Source organism: Lactuca saligna, chromosome 9 (assembly GCF_052625555.1).
Source record: "Lactuca saligna cultivar CGN05327 chromosome 9, ASM5262555v1, whole genome shotgun sequence".
NCBI lineage: Eukaryota > Viridiplantae > Streptophyta > Magnoliopsida > Asterales > Asteraceae > Lactuca > Lactuca saligna.
This window is the reverse complement of record NC_136425.1, coordinates 105846197-105871989: the sequence shown is the minus strand read 5'-3', so window position 1 is coordinate 105871989 and position 25793 is coordinate 105846197.

The following is a 25793-nucleotide window of genomic DNA, read 5'->3' as shown; positions in this document are numbered from 1 at the left end:
ATATAATGAAAATACATTTCATTTATGAAATGCTTTGGTAAACATTGTTTTATCACGTTTTGTTTTTGGTAACAAATTCCACAACTCTTTCAAATCAAAAGGATTTACTCTGAAATTATTTTAAAAGCATAAATGAAAATCGGTATTTTCTGGCCGATATTTTGGGGATGTCACACTATTAGTCTAAAAGAATATGTATGAATTTATATTTAAGTTTGAATGTATATGAAGAATAAAATCATAGACTGACTTGGATGTATATGAAGAATATGTAGAATTCTTAAATACAGTTAATTATCAAAAATACCTGAATTGGAACTATATTCTGCAAGAATAAAATCGGAGATATCGTTACTAATATATGGTTGGCATATGTTAGAATGACATAATAAATTTGGCTTATTATAAAAAATTACGTTATAATTAAAATTGAATTAACTTAAAAAATCAAGAATTTTAAAATTAAGAGATTTAATTATCCCCAAAAATCCGAAAATTTTCTTTTTTAATATAGGTTAATTGACTAAAATACCCTGATGTTGAAATTTTATGTGATTGTAAGGTAGATGTTACCCTATTGTAGTAGCCTAGACCCTCAGATCATAACCATTGATTCTATTCCATCCATTGATTCTATTCCAGACTAGCCACCACGTTGTGGCAATTGCACAGGGGCAACTTAATGGATTAAGCTCTTAACCCCTTATCCCAAGAGCTCCAAAGCTCATATCTAAATCTCCTTATGGTATTGATGGATAAAATTTACAACTTTATCCATTATCCTAAGCTCTTAAAGGTTGCATAAAATGCATCGAAACCAAACTACGTCATGCAAGACCACTTTCCAACCAACACCATGGTCTAAAAGCCAAATAATGCACTCAAATGCTTTGGAGTTCACTCAATATCCAAAAAATAAGAAGATTGGGACCAAAAAGATCGTAAAATGACCTAGAACAAGACCAAGAGAAACAAGAACCATGGTTGAGACTTTATACCTCCACAAGATGGAATTGTTCTTTCATCAAACTTCACAAATATGGCTTCAGACAATCAAGACACATACAAAATGTCTAGGGTTTGGTTTCCATACAAAAGATGGCTTCACACAGTCAAAACACATACAAAATGTCTAGGGTTTGGTTCCCATCCAAAAGAATGCTTCTCACAGTCAAAACACATACAAAATGTCAAAACCTCATAATGAAATCCATGGTAATCCCCCCCCCCCCCCCCCCCCGGTTTCTACATGGTAATGTCTAACAATTGCATCTTATTGTGCGGTCTCTGATGTTAGGCCTTGATTTTCCAGCAAGTCAAGCTCCACTCCACATACCAAGTTATCTCCCTCTTCATACAGGGCCACCACTAGCTCAGTCTCATGTCTTTATATACTTTTGTTGTGCCTGGATGGCTGGAGAACTTTGACTTATGCTCCTCTTCCAAAGGTGTTTGGCTAACTCCACTAGAAACTAGAACCCACACTTTGTCGCACCGAGTCATCAAACCCCGACTATCTTTGACAAACGAAGGAATCTGACTCCTAATCACCTATTTCTTCTAATTCTCTTCTTTCACCCCTCAACCCACTCCTCTTTATCCAAATCCAATGGTGGTGAAGTGATTATCATCCTCAAGCATAGGTCTCTTATAGGAGTACTAGTTGACTTGAGACTCTAGGCATCAACCACTATATTGGCATTCCCGAGATGATACAAAATTTCACAATCATAATCCTTCATAACATCCAACCATCTGCGTTGTCTAATATTGAAGTTCGATTGATCCATCAAATACCTCAAAATCTTTTGATCAGTGTAAATGGTACACTGGAACCCATACAAATATTGCCGAAAAATCTTGAGGGGAAAACTATAAACCACAGTTCTAGATCATGGGTTGGGGTACTCCGCCTCATGAGACTTCAACTGCCTCAAAGTGTAAGCGATCACATGGGCCCTCTACATAAGCACTACACCCAAACCCATAATCGATGCATCACAATAAACCAAAATAAAAGCATACACACCCTTAGGAAGGGTCAATATCAGAGCCTCACACAATCTCTGTCTCTAAGTCTAAAATACCATCCACTGCTCAGGCCTCCACTAAAAATTGACATTCTTCTCCGTAAATCAGGTTAAAGGAACATTAATCTTGGAGAAATCCTGGATAAACCTCCGTTAATAACCAACTAACCGGAGGAAATTGCTAATCTCAGATTTAGACCTCGGAATCTCCCACTGCATCACTGCTTCAATCTTGTCCAGATTGACCAGTATACCGTCCTTGCTGGGGAAATGACCCAAGAACTGCACCTCATGCAATTAGCACTCGCACTTGGAAAACTTGGCAAAAAGCCTCTCCCTCCTCAAGATCTCTAGAACCTCTCACAAATTCTCCTCATGCTACTCATTAGTCTTAGAATAGACCAAGATATCATCAGTAAATACAATCACCGTCTGGTCTAACCTTAGCTTACACACGCATTTCATGAAGTTCATGAATCCTACTAATGGGGTATGCATGGGAGCCCATGTAAAATTAAGCCATCCAAAAAACCATACCTTGTGTAAAGCTACAAAAATAAAATAAAAATAAATGCATGATAGTATTCAACCTATCAAGGAATACATACCACGTACATCAAGAATCACCATACCTTCTATAAATAACCTATAAAGCAATATTGCAGGAAACACGGAAAAGGAAAGTTGATTTTATTTAAAAAGGTCTTCCCCTTACAACCTAAGGACTAAATCATGACCTGAAAGAAATAATCATGGATTAATTAGAACCTCAAGTATAAAACAAGGCTCCATCTATTTGGAAAAGGTACGAAATCTATAACAATTCTATCCACTAAAAACTAGGCCCCAAATATGACATCTAACTTAGGCATCGGAGAGCAATAATGAGGACCCACCCCCAATATGGCTTTCTTACCTAACCTTGACAACCTTGTGCAAGGTGTTATCAAGAGTGCTCATTAGATGAAGCCTACATTAGGATATCCAACAATGCATCAATGATTTCACGAGCAACATTGGCGCCATCCTTCTACAACCATAGAAGACAAGTAACAAACCTTGCGCCCTCTTATTGATACACCTTTTAGCCTAATTAACTTAACCTTACTTTCAAACCAGACGCCACTATAAATCCAACCACCAGACCTCTCATAACATCCTCATCACAACAACACACACAACATACTACTCGACCAGATGAACAACATCATGTAGAAGTCAACGACCAAACAGCAGGGAAAACCAAGAAAGGTAGACAAGCAATTTTAGTTATAATGGAAACAACTAGTAGTTCGAGCATGACTTGTGGAAATATATCTAAGAGACCTACAAAATGAACCCCTACAAACAATGATATGATGGTGCAAATGTTACCACCTTTTCCACAACAACACCCTTACAAATACCGTAATCGCCCAACATAATACACAAGCATACATGTCATTACTGCCACCATTCCCGTACGCACACTATCAAGTATACTACAATCCTCAACACCATCCAACATATGCTTTGCAACCTACACCCGGAGGCTAATCAATGCCTCACCAGCAACAAACCACATGACTATCAAACAATAGAAAAAAAATCATACAATTGGAGATGCAAGCAGTAGACGAGTCTGAAGGTTAGACAACTGTGACAACCCGAAATTTCCAGTCGGTCAAACCCTAAAAGTCAACCACTTCGTGTCATAAGTCAATGTCATTATTTCTTATTTTTAAGAAAAATAAAGTTCGTTTGATTATTTTAATATTTTGTTAAGCGAACGGGTGTAAGAAAGTGTCGCCTCGGGTTTTGATTTTTGAAAACCGCAAACACTTCGCGTACTAGAAACACCTGACCAAAATTTTATGTTTGGGTCGAAAAATCATCCAAAAATCCGCAAACTCATGCTTATACATGAGTTTACTCCTCATTTGTGTTTACTCCCCAAAAGTGAAAAAGAGTAAACTCCAAAATATTCTCTCAAGTATCATCCAAGTTTTTATTCCAAATCTTCAAACTAGTAAGTGTTTATAGCCTTTCAAGTTGGTATATCACTTAATATAGTGATTTTACATCCTTTAATACATCCATTTTTGTGTTTTGATTACTTTCCAAAAACACCAAGAACACCAAGAACACACACTAAGTGTTCTTGGATTTAAAGTTCATTTCAGGCTTCCTCTATGTAAGTACTTCTATCCTAGAGTCATTTTAAGCTAGCTATGCATGTTTATACCAAGGAAATATGTCAAGAACAGAAGGATATGAGTGTTCACGGTCCAAGAATGTTCTTGGGCCGTAAACACCATAAAGGGAACCAAAGTGTGCCTAAGTCCCAAATCTAAGCCCTAGTTGATGTATAGAACATCCTTCACATGTTTAAACCTTTCCTTCTTGTATTTGAGCCTTGAAAAGTCCCAAGAATACCAAAATAAAGGTGTTCATGGTTTTCGGAGGTCCCAAAACCGTAAACACCAAGTATAGGGCCAAAATGGTGTGTTAAGGTGTCTAGATGCTTCACAATGCCTTAGGGACTTGTCTAGATCCATCCTTGATGAGTGTATCACACAAAAAGCACCAAAATCATATATTTTTATGTGTTTATGGTTTGGGATGTCCCAAAACCGTAAACACCTCAAATGTGGTGTAAATGTCCCAAAAATAGCCCATAGTTGTTCCTTATGGCTGAATCTAACCAAGACTACTGCCATGGTTGAGCTAAGGACTTGAAAACCCCAAATACCATAAACTTTGGAGTTTAAGGTAGTAAACTCATGAGAAATGGTCCTTAGACCGTAAACTCCATTTAGGAGTGTTTTGATGCCACAAAACACTTCCTAAGGCTAATTCGTGAAGTAGGAATGCTTAGAATAGCCTATAAGACTTCAAATCACCAAATGATCAATAGATTTTGAGTTTACGGCCGTAAACTCAAGAGTTTACGACCGTAAACTCAAGGGGTGTTGATCCTTAGGGAGTAAACTCATTTTAAGAGTTACCCTTGAACCCCAAACACACTAGCCTTTCCCTACGACACTTAGATGCCACCCTTGAGACTTTTAACACTTGAATAATGTCTTTAACATGTCCTAGAGTGTTTTAACTTTGTTTATTAGTTGTTTAAAGACTAATTATGTATATACATATATCCTTATATGTTATTAGGATCTTTGTGCGTGTCTAAGTCTTCACTTGACACCAAACACTTATTCGACACTTATTTCCGATCCACTTACCACAGGTGAGTTCATACTCCTTAACTAATGTTTTAAATGTTTTTAAATGTTTTATGGGGGGGGGGGGATACAAGTAGAATCATGCTAATTATTGTATCAATCACATGTGATTAATAAGTTGAATTATGCTAGTTATTATATCAATCACATGTGATTAATATGCAACATTCAAATGATTCACTTCACTTTAACATTCTTACAAAACTGGTTCCTCAAATGATTTTTCTTAAATGTTTTATATGTTTAAAAATCCTTATTAAACAGTTCATTACGCACTGTATGATCCTATTACAAACCATTTTACTCCGATCTGTTTTACTCCAAGTTGTTATCAAAATGTTTTACTTCAAACTGCTTTTACTTCAAACTGTCTTACTTCAAACTGTTTTTACTTTAAACTGTTTTATTGATTGACATCAAGTAAATATTTTCTTAAGATAATAATTATGTTCAAAGGTCTGACAAAACTTACTTTATGCTTTTATATTATAAATTGCATGCCTATATATGTATATTTATATGAGTAATGTTTAAAAGACTTAGTAAGGCTATCCACCCTATTTCCTTTTCGCACTTGAGATGTGGCCTGGTAGGATATCGGGTACTCGTCCAAAGGTGGTTTAAATATTAGTTAAATATCATGTGTACATATATAGTCATAAAGGTTCTTCCAGTTTATTCAGTACCCTTGAGTAGCAAGGGTATGCTTCCATGTTCATACGTACAAGTTACATTACTAGTAAGCTACCACTTGAGTAGTTTAGGAAGATACTAGAACTATTATTAGAACACGATATCATACAATGATTATTAGAACACGATATCATACAATGAGTCAGTTCATTCATGAGTCAATACTTGCTAGATAGAGAGAGAACACATGTTACAGATAGTACATTTACATGATTACATTTACATGATTACATTTACATGAGTACATTTACATGATTACATTTACATGAGTACGTTTACATAAGTCCATTTACATGATTACATTTACATGATTACATTTACATGAGTACATTTACCTGATTACATTTACATGAGTACATTTACATAAGTACATTTACATGATTACATTTACATGATTTCGTTTACATAGATAATATATGACGAGTTATCATTACATTTTATATGTATAGATTATGTTATATAATCGTCATTCTTATCTTTACCTTGTGATACAATCACATAATCGACAAGATAGACTGGATTTAATATCCTAGTACTAAAGGATACGTTGCGGGATTGACCATTCCTAGAATCTCTGTTAGCTACAGAGGTAAAAGCACATCCACGGATGTCAACGGTTGATACCATTACATGTATACTTTAAGGGATTAACTATTCCTACACCCAACTGTTAGCAACAGAGGTAAATGTACATCTACAGATGTGTTAAGTTAACACTGTTAGTTACCCTAGTACCAAAGGGTAATACTTAGGTTAGTTGTATTATTACCTTTATTTTGTGACTCATTCACATAACCAATGAGGTGAATTATATTTGAGTATCCTAGTACCAAAGGATACATTTTCTTATAATAATAATAATAGTAACACAGTCGGGTCTTGGTAGAAGGCTACATTCAGAGCAGTTAGGTCTTAGTAGAAGACTCCATTTTATAATAGTAGGAATCATAGGGATTTCTAGGGCTTTCAAACATTTACAGTTGTTCTACAAACATTTTCATACTTATACAAGCTTTCTTTCAAAACAATGTCAAGTCTTAAATTACAAGTTTTACAAATTAAGACACATTAATACTTATGATCTCACCAGCTTTAAAGCTGATACTCTCTTTCAAAATTACTTGTATCCTCAAGTCATCATAGACATGTACCGATGCATGGAGAAAGGAAGATTGAGCTTGTTCAAGACTCATCTTTCATTTTGATTTATGCTTTTGTGTTTATCAAAATTTGACAGGACACTTCTATAATAATGATATTATTAATGCAATGGATGATGTTGTTGCTTGTTTACTACTTTTCATTGTTGTGATACTGTACATGACGTCCTCCGCCCCAGAATGTTTCCGCCATTCCTGGTTTTGGGGTGTGACAGATTGGTATCAGAGCATTGTTTATAGTGAATTAAGTATATCAACCTATAAAAGATATACTAACTATAAATACATAAGGGATCAAAAATACTCTGACCCAGAGTTTATACTTTAAATATTAACATATTTAAGTAAGTATACGTGCTGGATTCATACTAAAATCAGTGTCACTAGGACGGTACAAAAGAATTACGATTGTTGGGCAACACAAGTGGGCTTAGAGACATATGGTCAAAACTGGGAAGATATAGCCTGATCACCTATATTATCCGAGAGTTGACTAGCATGTGCCTAAGTTTAATTGTGTGGTTGCGACAATGCTAAAATCTTACCAACCCTACCACAATGAGAACAATAGAACATAACATTAAAAATTTAAAATACTATAGGAGTATTTGGTGTTACTATAAGTACTTTATACTTGAGAACTAAAACGGGATCTTCATTACTAAGTTGATAGTTGCTAAGTGGATACACTAAGACTATATGTAATTAGGATGTCATAGACTGAGAATCTGTGAAAATTTTACCTCACCCCTATTCTGTGTGAATATGGAGTTAAGGTCACTTATTCGAAGGCCTATCCTGTTTCGATTACATATAACTGGTATGCACTTCACTAATAGCGATGTAACTGATGAAGATTTTCTAAATAATTATTTATCTAGATAATTATTTTCTTACCCCAAATCTTGCATAGATAACATGGCTGGACTCCATCCCCACGGCAACCTGTTCCTTCCGAACGAAGTTATTGCTAGATGGTTTGAATAAAGAGATAGAAAATGATAATCCTATCCCTGTGAATGATCACCATGATGAAGACCTTTCAGATGATGCTAATTCCGAACACGAGGTTGAAGATCTACCCAAGGCAGCTCCCGTTCAAATTCCTAACCCTCGTCCGGCTTTTCATGGCCCAACGCCTCCATGGGTGGAATGTTTGGAAACATGGAGCCAAGGACAAGATCAGCCCATGCCATTTGATGGTGACCGAAGCTTTTATGACTTGAGCAATGGGGGCTCAGCAGACAGAGTCTTGCCAATCTTGGTCCGCAGAGTGGCTCGAAATGAGATTCAAGGCAGGACAGCCCTATATCAGATCACTGAAGTTGTCGCCAATGCGAGAATGCATACCCTCCGCACCATTCGTCTAGAAGATACTCGCGAGAGATCTGAGAGAAACCACGAACCCTGATACAAGCACTAGCTGAAACCCGAGCCGAAGTCATTGAGCTCCGAGTACATCAGAGGGTATACGAAAGATACCTGCTTGATATGGAATGTCAACTGGCTGAACTAAGAGTTCACCGGAGGGATTACCATCGCCAGTAATAGATGTTTTACTTTATTTTTCCTTGTTAAAAGGAATTGTTTTCTGTCTATGCCCGAAGTGGCATTTTCTATGAAATTATTGTGTACCGTAAGTACTTTTGGTTAGGTCTTTATACTGTCAAGGACTATCCTCTTTGGATATGATGTAAGATCTTTTACAAAGTCATTTTCCCGAACTTTTACGTTATGAATATCAAAGATATGGACAGTCGGCTAACTTCTGTGTTAGTCCTTATTCAAGTACTCTTATCATACTTTCATTTGAGTTCATCTGAAACATACTTTAGTCAAGTCATTGGACTATAGTAATTTAACTTCGGAGACATTTCCAAGTCTCTTTTAGTGGTTGAATCATGTATGCATCGACCATCGATACCCCAAATTGAACGAAAAACGTCTTGAGACCATTTTACGAACTTACTCTCACTCAGTACAAGGACTGCATCATAGGGATAATAATGTCGCCAAAGAAAAACAATCAACCCATCAACCAAGCACCAACCCTTCAGATTGATGCGGCCACCTTTCAAGCTGCAGTCTCGGCTGCCGTGTCAGCTATTCTGACCCACCTTGACGCTAACGATGCGAATGTTAGCTGAACTGTTAACAACAATGCCAATCCAGGTGACAATCCAGTACCTCGACGAGCAACAAACTACCATGATACCCCGAGTTCCAGGACTAAGAGTAACAAACGGAAGTTTTGGGCCAAAAAGAAGGACAAATCGCTTCGAGGGGCGAATAGGAAACAACCACCGGTAACGACCTTCATAGCTACTACATCTGCACCTCCAACTACCATTCCTTCTGGTGTCCTAATTGTCCTTACACCAGCCAGGAAATATGCCGGAAACCTACCAAAATGCTATGAGTGTAGCTTTCATCATCTGGGTAGTTGCCGTCCGTTACACTGTTTTAAGTGCAACAGGAATGGACATACTACCAGCTGCTGTAGGATCCAGATTCAACACATTACATCAACTATAATGTCCAAACCTCTCAGATATGCCATCTATGTAGCGTCATGGGACATTTCAAGAGGGACTGTCCAGCAGAGAAGGACAACAACGAACCCGAAGGAGTTTGATCGCAGCATGGAAAGAGACGGTTAAGGACCCTAATATAGTATAGGTTCCCTCCAAATCGTCAGTATTTGTATGATCAAAAACATGTTTAAAACTAGTGCAACTAGATTCTGATCTTTTGCGGGATCCTGTCGGTATAAGGATGCTTGTGCTGCGTATACTTGTCTTTTGTAGTATATCTTATTCGCAACAATAGTTTGGTAGTAAATCTAAAGTACTGTAACTTTGTTCATGGTTGCATGGTTGTTTTTGTCTGTAAACGTTTTATGTTAAAATGTAATGTCTTTAAGTTTCTGTATGATTCCGACATTATCATATGACTCGATTCAATTTGATCCTCACAAAAACAGCTTCATACGTACGTCTCCTTATCAGTAAACGTCTTTTCAGCAAAACCGTCATATCAGAACACCGAATTACTCATGCCAGGAGTACCTCATAGTTCCTTTCCTTCCGAAGAAACCCCCGAAGTACCACTCGTGCAGTACGTCAAGTTTAATCCAGGGATTCATGCGGTTGATCTATCACTGAGGAATGTATGCATAAGAGTGTTATATAATCAAGGTTCTACAGGTTTAGAATTGATGATTTAACTTTAACTTCTTTTTCCTTGATGGGATGTGATCTTAAAGAAGAATCAGTTATTCGATTACCTTTTCAATCTTAATTATATACGACTCGTATACACGATATTGTGATTGTGAAACCATGTATGAATTCTAATATGAACTTCAGGACGAAGAACTGCCTAAGTCTACGAGTAATCACATTGTCATGTGAACAAACTTAGAACACAGTAAGACCCTTGTAAACAGATCACCCTACAGTCTGAACACCTACCGAGACAGAAGAACATACCGAACAACTTAACGAACTACACAGAAATAGAATTAGAAGACTAGGATTCTCACCCTGGAGAACTCCGGTCATATTCTCTCAGAGATCGACGGATCGCATCGTATGTACCTCGGCTATCGAGGACTCCGTCAAGGTTTTCCAGTAGAAATCGTGATCTCTGCCTCACAAAGATGAAATGGTTGAGCAAACGCAAGGAAATAATTACTCTTAGAGATGGATCTACGATCCGAATATCACCAGTTCGAGTGTTAGGGAAGGATGTCCGGAGGACTATCTTCCGAACTCGATGCAGACACCCAAGTCCGTAGTGATACCCTTCGAATAGGACCAATACGCTCATAGTTTTCATGAGCTAAATGAGTAGGATACGTCTTTCTTACTTGGATTAGCTTGTCATTTCTCCATGTAATGACTTACTTATCTACCCTCGTAGTAAGAAGAAACCCATGGAAACATTTCCTTCAGAGGAACTTTTCGCAAGGTTCTCTAGGCACGAGTTTTGAAATTGAAGAGTAAAATTTCTATGACACACTGTTAGTGATGTGGGAAATTTTGAGTACTCTTTCAAATTGTCAAAATCGTTGAGAATTTTTCGACATCAGAGACGCCGACAGTCATTCGCCAAATTCTAGGTCTTACAGACCTACTCTCATAGTTCATTCAGAACACCTCGCAAATTACAGAAACCCTTTCGACCTTAACCCAACAAGGAGTGGCCCTTGACTGGGAAGTTAAACAAGAAAAGGAAACCTTGGACATTGCAAATTAGAGACCAAGTTCTTTGAGAAGTCTCACTCTGGGAATGGCTTAATACGCTTCGTATTACGTGGAAAGCTAAAGCCAATATAGTCAAGACCTCCGAGATTCTTACCAGAATCGGTCCTATGCCTAGCACAAACTAGACCTACTCCGCAAACTTAGTAACGTACATCCTCCTCTTCGCGTCTCGATCATGAATCCGTAAAGGGCACCCAAGTGTGCCTAAGTCCCAAATCTAAGCCCTAGTTGATGTATAGAACATCCTTGACATGTTTAAACCTTTCCTTCTTGTATTTGAGCCTTGAAAAGTCCCAAGAACACCAAAATAAAGGTGTTCACGGTTTTGGGAGGTCCCAAAATCGTAAACACCAAGTATAGGGCCAAAAATGTGTGTTAAGGTGTCTAGAGGCTTCATAATGCCTTAGGGACTTGTCTAGATCCATCCTTGATGAGTGTATCACACAAAAAGCACCAAAATCATATATTTTTATGTGTTTATGGTTTGGGGATGTCCCAAAACCGTAAACACCTCAAATGTGGTGTAAACGTCCCAAAAATGGCCCATAGTTGTTCCTTATGGCTAAATCTAACCTAAACTAGTGCCATGGTTGAGCTAAGGACTTGAAAACCCCAAATACCATAAAATTTGGAGTTTAAGGTAGTAAACTCATGATTTTAAGGTAGTAAACTCTTGAGAAATGGTCCTTAGACCGTAAAATCCATTTAGGAGTGTTTTGATGCCACACAACACTTCCTAAGGCTAATTCGTGAAGTAGGAATGCTTGGAATAGCCTAGAAGACTTCAACTCACCAAATGGTCAAAGGATTTGGAGTTTACGGCCGTAAAATCAAGAGTTTACGACCGTAAACTCAAGGGGTGTTGATCCTTAGTGAGTAAACTCATTTTAAGAGTTACCCTTGAACCCCAAACACACTAGCCTTTCCCTACAACACTTAGATGCCACCCTTGAGACTTTTAACATTTGTATAAAGTGTTTAACATGTCCTAGAGTGTTTTAACTTTGTTTATTAGTTGTTTAAAGACTAATTATGTATATACATATATCCTTATATGTTATTAGGATCTTTGTGTGTCTAAGTCTTCACTTGACACCAAACACTTATCCGACACTTCTTTCCGATCGACTTACCACAGGTGAGTTCATACCCCTTAACTAATGTTTTAAATGTTTTTAAATGTTTTATGGGGGGGGGGGGGATACAAGTACAATCATGCTAATTATTGTATCAATCACATCTGATTAATAAGTAGAATTATGCTAGTTATTATATCAATCACATGTGATTAATATGCAACATTCAAATGATTCACTTCACTTTAACCGTTCTTACCAAACAGGTTCCTCAAATGATTTTTCTAAAATGTTTTATATGTTTAAAAATCCTTATGAAACGGTTCATTACACAATGTATGATCCTATTACAAACCATTTTACTCCAATCTGTTTTACTCCAAGTTGTTATCAAAACGTTTTACTTCAAACTGCTTTTACTTCAAACTGTCTTACTTCTAACTGTTTTTACTTCAAACTGTTTTATTGATTGACATCAAGTAAATCTTTTCTTAAGATAATAATTATTTTGCAAAGTTTTTACAAAACTTACTTTATGCTTTTATATTATAAATTGCATGCCTATATATGTATATTTATATGAGTAATGTTTAAAAGACTTAGGAAGGCTATCCACCCTATTTCCTTTTCGCGCTTGAGATGTGGTCTGGTGGGATATCGGGTACTCGTCCAAAGGTGGTTTAAATATTAGTTAAATATCATGTGTACATATATAGTCATAAAAGTTCTTCCAGTTTATTCAGTACCCTTGAGTAGCAAGGGTATACTTCCACGTTCATACGTACAAGTTACATTACTAGTAAGCTACCACTTGAGTAGTTTAGGAAGATTCTAGAACTATTATTAGAACACGATATCATACAATGAGTTAGTTCATTCATGAGTCAATACTGGCTAGATAGAGAGAGAACACATGTTACAGCTAGTACATTTACATGATTACATTTACATGATTACATTTACATGATTACATTTACATGAGTACATTTACATGATTACATTTACATGAGTACATTTACATAAGTACATTTACATGATTACATTTACATGATTACATTTACATGAGTACATTTACATGATTACATTTACATGAGTACATTTACATAAGTACATTTACATGATTACATTTGCATGATTTCGTTTACATAGATAATATATGATGAGTTATCATTACATTTTATATGTATAGATTATGTTATATGATCCTCATTCTTATCTTTACATTGTGATACAATCACATAATCAACGAGATAGATTGGATTTAATATCCTAGTACCAAAGGATACATTGCGGGATTGACCATTCCTAGAATTTCTGTTAGCTACAGAGGTAAAAGCACATCCACGGATGTCAACGGTTGATACCATTACATGTATAGTTTAAGGGATTAACTATTCCTACACCTAGCTGTTAGCAACAGAGGTAAATGTACATCTACGAATGTCTTAAGTTAACATTGTTAGTTACCCTAGTACCAAAGGGTAATACTTAGGTTAGTTGTAGTATTACCTTTATTTTGTGACTCATTCACATAACCAATGAGGTGAATTATATTTGAGTATCCTAGTACCAAAGGATACAATATCTTATAATAATAATAATAGTAACACAGTCGGGTCTTGGTAGAAGGCTACATTTAGAGCAGTTAGGTCTTAGTAGAAGACTCCATTTTATAATAGTAGGAATCATAGGGATTTCTAGGGCTTTTCAAAGATTTACAGTTGTTCTACAAAAATTTTCATACTTATACGAGCTTTCTTTCAAAACAATGTCAAGTCTTAAATTACAAGTTTTACAAATTAAGACACATTAATGCTTATGATCTCACCAGCTTTAAAGCTGATGCTCTCTTTCAAAATTACTTGTATCCTCAGGTCATCATAGACAGGTACCGATGCAAGGAGAAAGGAAGATGGAGCTTGTTCAAGACTCATCTTTCATTTTGATTTATGCTTTTGTGTTTATCAAAATTTGACAGGACACTTGTATAATAATTATATTATTAATGCAATGGATGATGTTGTTGCTTGTTTACTACTTTTCATTGTTATGATACTGTACATGACGTCCTCCGCCCAGAACGTTTCCGCCGTTCCTGGTTTTGGGGTGTGACAACTACTAATCGAAACAAATATACCAGAAATCACAAAGTACTACCGGGTGAGAGATCCAGATAACCATATCGAAAACTATAGATGGAAAATAGACACTTACTATCTGGACGAAAAGTACAGGTGCATATTCTCCCCAACTATTTCGTCTGGCACAACACGATTATGGTATAAAAGTTTGCCATCAGAAAGCATACACTATTTCAATCATCTGAGGAAAGAAACCGTAGGACATTTCATACAGAAAAAGAGATATACGATAAATGCATAAGCTATTCTGGGATGTAGGCAAAGAGAAGACGAACCTCTAAGTGCCTTATTGAAGATTCAACAAAGCCACACTTAATACCATAGAAAAGGCATATAACATGGTGATTTCCGCTTTCAAATATGGGTTGCGCCCATGGATTTTGTTTAAAAAATTAGTGGGTAAACAACCATCCTTTAGAAAAGAGATGATAGAAAGAGTTCATCGGTATATGAAGTAAGAAGATGCATCATTTGAGAAGTTCAAAACCAAACAAAGGGAAAAGGTGAGTGAAGTACCTTATGCGAGAGGCTACGTATTAGAAGGTATGAAACAGACTCGTTGGAATCATTTTGTGCATCTGAATTGCATCATGTCAGCAAGTAGACATGGTCCCAGGAACGAGGTGGCCACAATATGCAAAAACAAGAAGAAAACAAGGAGATAAATGGAGAGAATATATGAGGCAAATCTCAAGGATGGTACTGTAGTTCCATGACTCTATAAGGCATGATACCATTGAATGTACAATCTTATGACGGGAATTAGAAAATAAAATGGAATCAAGATAGTTGACTAATTTGATTAAGAGCCTTCGATCTAAACACCTAGAAATCATAGCACTGAAAGAACCAAAGGTAACAAATATGATGAAAAACAAAATATTATTACTGCAACATGCTGACCGGCATGAGCCAATTGGTGAATGGAAAAACTACACATTCACATTCGACGAATGGGAATGTAGGTAAGACCACCAAAGAGGGGAAGAACCAACCCTAATTGGAGGATTGATGGAAAAAGCTATGTCAGTGACATCTATGTCGATAGTGGAAGCTTCACAAATGTCATCTAGAGCATTTTTCAAGAAATTACAAGGATATGTGCAAAAAAAGTGGGGCCACCCGAGAAGCACTTGATAAGTTTCGCATTCCATAACGAGTGGCAGAAGGGAAATCGGATTACCACTTACCCTTATTGATTATAAAATCACGAGGAATAATACCAGGTTCGTGTGTTTTGTTGTCCACCTCAGCTTCAGGAACCATGCCAATACTAGGGGAAACGTTCTTCAATTCATCAACTTTCTCCACAAGGCTCACATATTTATCACAATATGTCTGCATATTGTAGGAAGAGCCACCATTCATGATCCATGCATGGGTCATGAAAGCCTAAAAGGTGATGGATTAGTGGTTACTAGTGGGCTAGAAGGTGGTTTGGGCTCAATGGTTGGGTTGTGCATGGTAACCCAAAAATTGGATTAGGGTTGTACGAAGGCTAGATTAATGTTTTTAAGGTATCTTTAATGTTGAAAACCGTTACTTTTTGCGTCTTAAAGCCTCCTAGCTGTTTTTGACACTCTTTGGTGAACTACGGTTACAGTTTAATGCTCCTTATGGCTCCTTAAAGAAGCATGGAATTTTTTTCATTCTGAAGTGTCTTGTACATTTTTTTTGTGTTATTTCAAGAGCTTCCTTAATTTTTATTTACTAGTTTTAATGAGTTTTTGGTTGGTTTGCTTGTAACCAACCACTTTGTAATAAAGTCTTCATATAAAGCCAAGTTTATGCATGGAAAAAGTGATAGGCAAATTTTTAATAAAAAGAACCTTTGTTATCCTTGAATTATTGTTATAGTTCACAATTTTTCATAGTTGAGACGTGTTCTTGACTTGATACAAACTCAATCCACTAGGTCTTGGATTTTTTCACCGGTATACAACTTAATAGGTCTTGAGTTGTTACTAATCTATCCTTTTCTTTTCGTATATTTGTGGTTGTTATTCTAGCTTAATTTACCTAAAAACTATCATACTCACTAAATAAAGCCCATACACGCATCATAAGTGGTAATAAAGCCAATAATGGATTATGATGATCCATAGTTCCTACAAAATCTTCGTGAAGCCTTAAGAAACATCCAAGAAGGTGGAAATCAAAGGAAATCCTAACATGGTTAATATAGGGTTGTAGAAGAATTCAAGGTGTCTGGATTGCCTGACTTTATTGGTGGAGCGATCCTGAACACTACTTGGAGTGGGAAAGGAAGATTGAAAGAATGTTCGAGTTAATGGAAGTGGATGAAGAAAAAAGCTGCACATATGCCATTCTCAAGCTAAGTGGTGATGCTTCATGGTGGTTTGAAGGGCTTAAGGCCAAGAGAATATGTGAAGACAAAGAAAAATTTTTATTCTTGGCTTTCTCTAAAACAAAAATTAAGAAAGAGATATGTTCCTTCTACTCATAGAATTGCCACTTACAGGAAGATTGCTGATTTGAGGAAATGAAAAATGAGTGTTGGAGAATACATTGCTGAATTTGAGACGTTGTCCTTGTTGGGTGATATTAAAGAAATTGAGGAACAAAGAATGACTCGCTTTCTCAAAGGGTTGAACTACAACATTGTCAACATTGTGGAGTTATATCCTTATGTTAATTTTGAAATGCTTTGTGGTTTGTATTTGAAGTTGGAGGGGCAATCCAAATCATGTTATGGTGGGAGATCAAGTTCAAGTCTCGAAAATCCCAAGTCAAAGCCATAGTAATAGACAAAATTCTATTTCTACTCCTTCTATTAGTAGTGTTCCTGTTGCTCCTAAACCTACTAGTGGTACCAAAGAAACTAGTTTGGTGAAAGTTATATGTTTCAAGTGTCAAGGTTTTGGACAATACCAAAATGTTCATCTAAACAAAGGGGGGGGGGGTTGAATTTAAGGGAGGCCATTGAATGTCGTGAAGAGTTAGAAGAAGAAGAGAGGTTGGCTAATATTTTTCATGATACAAAACAAGAAGAGGAAGAAGAGGAGGAGGTCGAGAATGAAGCACCACGGTATTATATAGTTTTGGTACTTCAAAGCCTTAAAACTTAAGGTGTTCAAACCGTGGCTGATATGGAACAACGAGACCAATTGTTTCACACCAAATGTTTGGTCAGAGACAAGTGGTGTAGTTTTATTATTAATGGTGGAAGTTGTACTAATGTTGCTTCTAATGAAATGGTGACCAAATTGGGTTTGTGTACTACAAACCATCCAAAAGCAAATGCTCTTCATTGGTTAGATGATTGAAGCAAAATAAAGGTGACAAAACAGGTTAGAGTTGGTCTACCTATGGGGTCTTTAGAAGATGAAGTGTTGTGTGATGTTATTTCTATGGATGCATGTCATATCTTGTTGGAGCGTCCTTGGCAATTTGATAGGGATGTGTTACATAGAGGGAGGAGTAATGAATATGATTTGAAACACAATCATAATAAAATTGTATTAAAACCCATGTCCCAACGACCATAAGGCCCATGAATTCTAAGCAAGTAAAAAATAATCTTTCTATGTTTTCTAGTGAAAGGGAAGTGGAACTAGTTCTTGACCAAGGTGATGTGATTTACATGCTTGTGTCCAAAGAGCTTCCAAAGGTGGAGAAGATGGAAACCCATCAGGTGCATAGAGAAAACATTATTGTTGATTTGCTTTTAGAGTTTCAAGATGTGTTTCCAAACGAATTACCATTGGGTTTTCCTCCAATCTGTGGTATTGAACACCAATTTAACCATATTCTGGGTGCTACTTTGCCTAATAAAGTTACCTATAGATGTAATCCGAAGTTAATAAAAGAGTTGCAAAAAACAATCGATGAACTCATGAAAATGGGTTATGTTCATGAAAGCCTAAGTCATTGTGTTGTTCTGGTGTTGTTGGTTAAAAAAAAGATGGTTCTTAGAGGATGTGTGTTGATAGTGGGGTTGTTAATAACATCACTATAAAATACTGATTTTATATTCCTAGAGATAATGATTTGTTGGACGAGTTGCATGGTTATATTGTGTTCTCAAAAATTGATTTGAAAAGTGGTTACCATCAAATTTGTATGCGTGAAGGGGAAGAATGGAAAACTTCCTTTAAAACTAAACATGGCTTGTATGAATGGACTGTGATGCCTTTTGGTTTAACTAATGCACCTAGAAATTTCATGCGACTAATGAATGAAGGGGTAAGATCCTTTTTGGGTAGGTTTGTGGTGGTCTACCTTGATGATATCTTGGTATGTAGCAAGAGCTTGAAGTATCATTTGGTGCACTTAAAACAGGTTTTTGTGACCCATAGAGCTCATAAACTCTATGGGAAGTAATAAAAACGTTCATTTTTTATGGAAGAGGTAGCATTTTTCGGTTTTGTGGTGTTAAAGAAATGGTGTGTCCGTGGATCCATCCAAAACCAAAGCAATCAAGCCATGGCTTATTCCTACTAACATTTCTGAAGATAGATCATTTCATGGTCTTGCTTTTTTCTATATAAGATTTGTGTGTCATTGTAGCTCCATTGCAAGTCCCGTAATAGGTTGTTTGAAGAAAGGAGTATTTGCGTGGGGGAGAAGAAGCGCAAAAGGCGTTTGAGAAACTCAAGGCATTGTTGTGTGATGCTCCTATTTTGGCGCTTCCTGATTTTACTCAACCATTTGAAGTGGAGTGTGATGAAAATAGAGTTGGTATTGGGGCTGATTTCATCCAATCTAAATGTCCTATAGATTATTTTTCTAAAAATTTGGGTGGTGCTCGTTTGAATTGTTGCACTTATGATAAGGATTTTTATGCTATTGTTCGTGGTTTAGAACATTAGAGTCATTATTTGCGTGCAAATCATTTTATTTTGCATTCTGGTCATGAATCGTTGAAGTACATTAATGGGAAATTTGTTTTTAGCATAAGACATGCAAAGTGAGTGTAGTTATTGCAATTCTTTCATTTTTCCTATAAATACAAGGATGGCAAAAGCAATGTGGTGGTTGATGTACTCTCTAGGCATTACTCATTTGATGGTGACTTTGGATGTTCGTTTGTTGGGATTTGAAACTATAAAGGACCATTATCAATATGATATGAAGTTTAGAGAAATGTTTTTGAAATGTGCAAGTGGTCTTAATGGTGAATTTATGATTCAAGATGGCTTTCTATTCAAAGGCAATTGCCATTTTGTCCCAAAACATGCCATACGGGAGTTGTTGATTCGTGAACCTCATGGTGGTGGTTTGGTTGGTCATATTGGCATTAAAAAAACATTGGAGGTGCTTAAAGAACATTTCTTTTGGCCAAAGATGTTGGGGAATGTAACCAACATAGCGGGCAAGTGTGTTACATGTTACATGGAGAAAAAAACTTTCAAGCATGGCGTCTACACTCCTTTGTCGGTTTCTATTCGTCCTTGGGAAGATGTCTCCATGGATTTCATTATGGCGTTGCCTAGAACTCAAAGGGGGAAGGCTTCCATTATGGTGGTGGTGGATAGGTTTTCAAAAATGGCTCACTTTGTGCCATGTCATAAAACTAATGATGCATCTAATGTGGCTGATTTGTACTTTAAAGAGGTGGTTCATTTGCATGGTATTTCTAAAACAATTGTTTTTGATAGGGATTCCAAGTTTCTAAGTTACTTTTGCAACACTTTGGGGAGGAAAGTCCTAGAACTCAAAGGGGGAAGGATTCCATTATGGTAGAGGTGGATAGGTTTTCAAAAATGGCTCACTTTGTGTCATGTCATAAAACTAATGATGCATCTAATGTGGCTGATTTGTACTTTAAAGAGGTGGTTCATTTGCATGGTATTTCTAAAACAATTGTTTTTGATAGGGATTCCAAGTTTCTAAGTTACTTTTGCAACACTTTGGGGAGGAAAGTTGGTACTAAGTTACTTTTTAGTACATGCGATCATCCACAAATGGATGGGAAAACGGAGGTGACTAATAGAACGTTGGGTACTTTGTTAAGCGGTTGGTAAGAAAAACTCAAAAAGATTGGGAAACCTATAGTCGTTCTCGTACTTATGCTACAAGTCACTCTCCTTTTGAAGTGGTGTATGGTGTGAATCCTTACATGCCTTTGGATTTAATTCCAGTGCCAAAGGATGATTTAGTTCACATGGATTCTAATGACAAGTTGAAGGCCATGATGAAACTACACCAATAAGTTCGTGAGAGGATTGAAGTCGTGAATGAGGTCTACAAGCAGAAGCCCAACAAGCGTAGGAAACTACACGTCTTTCAAGATGGTGACTTGTTTTGTGTGTGTCACACCCCAAAACCAGGAACGGCGGAAACGTTCTGGGGCGGAGGACGTCATGTATAATATCACAACAATGAAAAGTAGTAAACAAGCAACAACATCATCCATTGCAATAATAATATAATTATTATACAAGTGTCCTGTCAAATTTTGATAAACACAAAAGCATAAATCAAAATGAAAGATGAGTCTTGAACAAGCTCCATCTTCCTTTCTCCTTGCATCGGTACCTGTCTATGATGACCTGAGGATACAAGTAATTTTGAAGAGAGTATCAGCTTTAAAGCTGGTGAGATCATAAGTATTAATGTGTCTTAATTTGTAAAACTTGTAATTTAACACTTGACATTGTTTTGAAAGAAAGCTCGTATAAGTATGAAAATGTTTGTAGAACAACTGTAATGTTTGAAAAGCCCTAGAAATCCCTATGATTCCTACTATTATAAAATGGAGTCTTCTACTAAGACCTAATTTCTCTGAATGTAGCCTTCTACCAAGACCTGACTGTGTTACTATTATTATTATTATAAGGAATTGTATGCTTTAGTACTAGGATACTCAAATATAATTCACCTCATTGGTTATGTGAATGAGTCACAAAATAAAGTTAATAATACAACTAACCTAAGTATTACCCTTTGGTACTAGGGTAACTAACAATGTTAACTTAAGACATCCGTAGATGTACATTTACCTCTGTTGCTAACAGCTGGGTGTAGGAATACTTAATCCCTTAAAGTATACCTGTAATGGTATCAACCGTTGACATCCGTGGATGTGCTTTTACCTCTGTAGCTAACAGAGATTCTAGGAATGGTCAATCCCGCAACGTATCCTTTGGTACTAGGATATTAAATCCAATCTATCTCATCGATTATGTGATTGTATCACAAGGTAAAGATAAGAATGAGGATTATATAACATAATCTATACATATAAAATGTAATGATAACTCGTCATATATTATCTATGTAAACGAAATCATGTAAATGTAATCATGTAAATGTACTTATGTAAATGTACTCATGTAAATGTAATCATGTAAATGTAATCATGTAAATGTACTCATGTAAATGTAATCATGTAAATGTAATCATGTAAATGTACTAGCTGTAACATGTGTTCTCTCTTTATCTAGCCAGTATTGACTCATGAATGAACTGACTCATTGTATGATATCGTGTTCTAATAATAGTTCTAGTATCTTACTAAACTACTCAAATGGTAGGTTACTACTAATGTAACTTGTACGTATGAACATGGAAGTATACCCTTGCTACTCAAGGGTACTGAATAAACTGGAAGAACCTTTATGACTATATATGTACACATGATATATAACTAATATTGAAACGACCTTCGGATGGGTACCCGATAACCCACCAGACCACATCTCAAGCGCGAAAAGGAAATAGGGTGGATAGCCTTCCTAAGTCTTTTAAACATTACGCATATGAATATACATATATAGGCATGCAATTTATAATATAAAAGCATAAAGTAAGTTTTGTAAAACCTTTGAACATAATTATTATCTTATGAAAAGATTTACTTGATGTCAATTAATAAAACAGTTTGAAGTAAAAACAGTTTGAAGTAAGACAGTTTGAAGTTAAAGCAGTTTGAAGTAAAACGTTTTGATAACAGCTTGGAGTAAAACAGATCGGAGTAAAATGGTTTGTAATAGGATCATATAGTGTGTAATGAACCATTTAATAAGGATTTTTAAACATATAAAACATTTAAGAAAAATCATTTGAGGAACCTGTTTGGTAAGAATGGTTAAAGTGAAGTGAATCATTTGAATGCTGCATATTAATCACATGTGATTGATATAATAACTAGCATAATTCTACTTATTAATCACATGTGATTGATACAATAATTAGCATGATTCTACTTGTATCCCCCCATAAAACATTTAAAATCATTTAAAACATTAGTTAAGGGGTATGAACTCACCTGTGGTAAGTGGATCGGAAAGAAGTGTCGGATAAGTGTTTGGTGTCAAGTGAAGACTTAGACACGCACAAAGATCCTAATAACATATAAGGATATATGTATATACATAATTAATCTTTAAACAACTAATAAACAAAGTTAAAACACTCTAGGACATGTTAAACACTTTATACAAGTGTTAAAAGTCTCAAGGGTTGCATCTAAGTGTTGTAGGGAAAGGCTAGTATGTTTGGGGTTCAAGGGTAACTCTTAAAACGAGTTACTACCTACGGATCAACACCCCTTGAGTTTACGGTCATAAAATCTTGAGTTTACGGCCGTAAACTACAAATCTTTTGACCATTTGGTGATTTGAAGTCTTCTAGGCTATTCCAAGCATTCATACTTCACGAATTAGCCTTAGGAAGTGTTGTGTGGCATCAAAACACTCCTAAATGGAGTTTACGGTCTAAGGACCATTTCTCATGAGTTTACTACCTTAAAATCATGATTTTACTACCTTGAACTCCAAAGTTTATGGTATTTGGGGTTTTCAAGTCCTTAGCTCAACCATGGCACTAGTCTAGGTTAGATTTTGCCATAAGGAACAACTATGGGCCATTTTTGGGACATTTACACCACATTTGAGGTGTTTACGGTTTTGGGAGATCACCAAACCGTAAACACATAAAAATATATGATTTTGGTGCTTTTTGTGTGATACACTCATCAAGGATGGATCTAGACAAGTCCCTAAGGCATTGTGAAGCATCTAGACACCTTAACACACCATTTTGGCCCTATACTTGGTGTTTACGGTTTTGGGACCTCCGAAAACCATGAACACCTTTATTTTGGTGTTCTTGGGACTTTTCAAGGCTCAAATACAAGAAGGAAAGGTTTAAACATGTCAATGATGTTCTATACATCAACTAGGGCTTAGATTTAGGACTTAGGCACACTTTGGTGCCCTTTATGGTGTTTACGGCCCAAGAATATTCTTGGACCATGAACACTCATATCCTTGTGTTCTTGACATATTTCCTTGGTATAAACATGCATAGCTAGCTTAAAATGACTCTAGGATAGAAGTACTTACATAGAGGAAGCTTGAAATGAACCTTAAATCCAAGAACACTTAGTGTGTGTTCTTGGTGTTTTTGGAAACTAATCAAAACACAAAAATGGATGGATTAAAGGATGTAAAATCACTATATTAAGTGATATACCAACTTCAAAGACTAGAAACACTTACTAGTTTGAAGATTTGGAATAAAAACTTGGATGATACTTGAGAGAATATTTTGGAGTTTACTCTTTTTCACTTTTGGGGAGTAAACACAAATGTGGAGTAAACTCATGTATAAGCATGAGTTTACGGATTTTTGGATGATTTTTCGACCCAAACATTAAAGTTTGGTCGGGTGTTTCTAATACGCAAAGTGTTTGCGGTTTTCAAAAATCAAAACTCGAGACGACACTTTCTTACACCCGTTCGCTTAACAAAATATTAAAATAATCAAACGAACTTTATTTTTCTTAAAAATAAGAAATAATGACATTGACTTGTGACACGAAGTGGGTGACTTTTAGGGTTTGACCGAATGGAAATTTCGGGTTGTCACAGTGTGCATATGAGTAAAGAACATTTTCCTATCAAAAAGAAAAACAAATTGATGCCAAGAGCTGAAGGTCCTTAAAATTTAGTGTCATGTGTCAATGATAATGATTATAAGGTAGATTTGGGAGGAGACCATGGAGTACATCCTACCTTTGTAAGAGATCTTTTACCTTATCTTGATGATGATGTACTTGATGAATTAAGGTCAAATACTTTCAAAGGTGGAGGGGATGATCCATGCATGGGTCATGAAATCCCAGAAGGTGATGTATTAGTGGTTACTAGTGGGCTAGAAAGTGGTTTGGGCTCAATGGTTGGGTTGTGCATGGTAACCCACAAATTGAATTAGGGCTGCATGAAGGCTAGGGCAACGTTTTTAAGGCATATTTAATGCTAAAAACCATACGTTTCGCTTCATAAAGCCTCATAGCCATTTTTGACACTCTTTGGTGGATTAAGGTTACATTTTAATGCTTCTTATGACTCCTTAATGAAGCATGGATTTTTTTTTTCATTCTCAAGTCTCTTGGACGTTTTTTTGTGTTATTTCAAGAGTTTCCTTAATTTTCATTTACTAGTTTTAATGTGTAGTTGGTTGTTTGGCTTGTAACCACCAACTTTGTAATAAAGGCTTCATATAAAGCCATGTTTATGCATGGAGAAAGTGATAGACAAATTTTAATAAAAAGAACATTTGTTCACCTTGAATTATTGTTATAGTTCACTATTTGTCATAGTTGAAACGTGTTCTTGACTTGATACAAATTCAATCCTATAGGTCTTGTATTGTTTTCACCGATATGAAACTTTTTTTCGGAAAGAAAAAGGAAGAAAATATAGAGTCTTCAACCAGCTGAACCAAATTGGGAAAAAATCACGATGAACGAGAATCAACGAATCGGTTAAAAAATTTGAGTTCGATTGGGCTTCAAGAGGAACGATAACATATAGCATAGGTTGGGCTTAAAATTTGGGATCAATGGAATAGATCGAAAAAGGAAAATATTGGACCAACAATACGGTTCAAAACAAATTAGATCCAATGAATCTAAATGATAGAAACAAATCAACAACAAAAGCATGAATTGAAAATATGATTGGATTTAATTTTCGAGAAAACTTGAATCGTTCATCATCGAATCTTCAATGACAAGGTATCGATCTTAACACGATTTTTACGAAATCCATTTGAAAATTTAAGAAACCTTCTTGATAATCATATTTCCATTTGCAATACTCAAATCAATCATGGAAGATCTAGGTTCCTGTGTTGGAATTAGAAAATTAGCCAATTGTACATTGTACCACTCATGATGCACATTGTACAATCCATGGAACTTCTCTCATTTTCCCGAGATCTATTTTCAT